Source organism: Oryx dammah, unplaced genomic scaffold (genome assembly GCF_014754425.2).
Source record: "Oryx dammah isolate SB20612 unplaced genomic scaffold, SCBI_Odam_1.1 HiC_scaffold_11, whole genome shotgun sequence".
Classification (NCBI taxonomy): Eukaryota; Metazoa; Chordata; class Mammalia; order Artiodactyla; family Bovidae; genus Oryx; species Oryx dammah.
In genome coordinates, this window is record NW_024070195.1 from 22,558,162 (window position 1) to 22,561,067 (window position 2,906).

Below are 2,906 nucleotides of genomic sequence, written 5' to 3' on the forward strand. Positions count from 1 at the left end.
TCCGTGATGCCATCCAGCCATCTCATCCTCTGTCGTCCCCTTTTCCTCCTGCCCCCAATCCCTCTCAGCATTAGAGTCTTTTACAATGAGTCAACTCTTCGCATGACATGGCCAAAGTACTGGAGTTTCAGCTTCAGCATCGTTCCTTCCAAAGAAATCCTAGGGCTGATCTCCTTCAGAATGGACTAGTTGGATCTCCTTGCAGTCCAAGGGACTCTCAAGAGTCTTCTCCAACACCACAGTTCAAAAGCATCAATTCTTCGGCACTCAGCTTTCTTCACAGTCTAACTCTCACATCCATACATGGCCACTGGAAAAACCATAGCCTTGACTAGACAGACCTTAGTTGGCAAAGTAATGTCTCTGCTTTTCAATATGCCATCTAGGTTGGTCATAGCTTTCCTTCCAAGGAGTAAGCATCTTTTAATTTCATGGCTGCAGTCACCATCTGCAGTGATTTTGGAGCCCAAAAAAACAAAGTCTGACATTGTTTCCACTACTTCTCCATCTATTTGCCATGAAGTGATGGGACCAGATGCCATGATCTTAGTTTTCTGAATGTTAAGCTTTAAGCCAACCTTTTCACTCTCCACTTTCACTTTCATCAAGAGGCTCTTTAGTTCCTCTTCACTTTCTGCCATAATGGTGGTGTTATTTGCATATCTGAGGTTATTGCTATTTCTCCCAGCAAACTTGATTGCAGCTTGTGCTTCTTCCAGCCTAGCGTTTCTCATAATGTACTCTGCATAGAAGTTAAATAAGCAGGGTGACAATATACAGCTTTGACGTACTCCTTTTCCTATTTGGAACCAGTCTGTTGTTCCATGTCCAGTTCTAATTGTTGCTTCCTGACTGGAGAAGGAAATGGCAACCCACTCCAGTGTTCTTGCCTGGAGAATTCCAGGGTTGGGGGAGCCAGATGGGCTGCCATCTATGAGGTCACACAGAGTCGGACACAACTGAAGCGACTTAGCAGCAGCAGCAGCAGACCTGTTCTACCTATGCCCCATTCTATCAATTAGGACACTAAATTTAGAACAGATTAATTTCTTGAGACTTCTCCAAGAATAGTAAATAGTGATTCAAAGTTATATTTGTCTGATTCCAAGCTCACTTATTTTCCTCTGCTGCTGCTTCTTCTAAGTTGCTTCTGCTGCTGCTAAGTCGCTTCAGTCGTGTCCGACTCTGTGCAACCCCATAGATGGCAACCCACCAGACTCCCCCGTCCCTAGGATGCTCCAGGCAAGAACACTGGAATGGGTTGCCATTTCCTTCTCCAATGCATGAAAGTGAAAAGTGAAAGTGAAGTCGCTCAGTCGTATCTGACTCTTAGCGACCCCATGGACTGCAGTCCACCAGGCTCCTCCGTCCATGGGATTTTCCAGGCAAGAGTACTGGAGTGGGGTGCCATTGCCTTCTCCGTATTTGCCTCTACTCATTGCAAATGATTTGTTTCTCCACGTGCGTGCATGCTAAGTCGTTTCAGCTGTGTCCAACTCTTTGCGATCTCATGTGAGTATATATGTTTTTGTATCATCTGTAAAAATAAGCCTATTCTACTATTATACTCTAATGAGAGAGCCTTCAATAGAATGCTGTGTAGCCTTTAAAACAGTAAATCTATGTCCTTACAGCTTCATAAGAAGCCTTTGTAATATAAATTGAATAAATCTATAGTCATATGATTATTACTTAAAAATATTAATAATGCATATAAAAGATGGTAAAAGAATTCAGAAATTACAAAACAACATCATGGATTTACATTCATTTTTAAGTATACTTATAAAGTAGTTGCATATATTTAAATAATAAATTTTAATGGACTGAGCCTCTTTATGAGATTCTCAGGTACTGTTGCTAAATTTGTTTTAAGATATTTTAGTAGATAGTTTTATGTTTATTAGAGACCACAATGGTTGCCCAAAATAGCTGTTCCAAATCTGAGATGCAATTCATAGACCTCAATTTCTATAAACACTGATTTCTAGTTTCCAAGGACACCTGACATTAAAAATTTCTTTTAATGTTTAAAATTTTCTTTGCCTTTCTGGAATGCATGATTTAGCTATTACAGTGGTTCTCTAAATGTGGCATTCACTCCATCAGCAGCAGCATCAGGCAGTTTGTTAGGCATTCAAATGTATAGAGTTAACATTAAACCTTCTGAATCAGAATTACTAAGTGTGAGGTTTAGGTACCTGTTTTATCAAGCTCTCCAGGTGATCCATACCTCTGCTAAAGTTTGCAAACCGTTGAACTAGGAAGAAAATCCCCACAGTTTACCAACTCACTCCTCCTCTATGTGAAAGTTTCAAGTCCCAGGTGACAGAGAAGGAGAGAAAATGAAATAGTCTCATCATTCAGTTCAGGCTTCCATTACAAAAGACGGGGGGAAAAAAGATCCCCAAAGCAACAGAAACCTTGGGTTCTCAAGGGAAACAACATGTTTTAAAAGATGTCATTATAGATGAGAAAGGTCAAAAATTTTTGATCAACTTTCATAACTACCCACACACCAATAGTGGCTGTGGTAAGTTTTACAATCTTGAATGAGGAAAGAGAAAAATGTTTTATGGAAATTGACAGAACGTTATAGTCTTCAAATTGAATTTGAAAAAGCAAGACTATTCATTCTAACAAGGAAAATGAGCTATTAACAAAGGTCATAGATTTAATTCACATGAATATATTATAAAATGAGCAATTTAAGAAAAGTCAATAATTTAAGAAAGGTTAATATTTTATATGTTTATATAAACATTCAGTAAAGTAATTGTACTATAACATGTATAGTACTTACACTGTACTATAACAGTAGAGTAACTGTACTATAGTGATATCATAGTCTCTGATATCACCATGAAAGACAAAGCCTTGAATAGATAAATGTTCAGTTTTGGCTT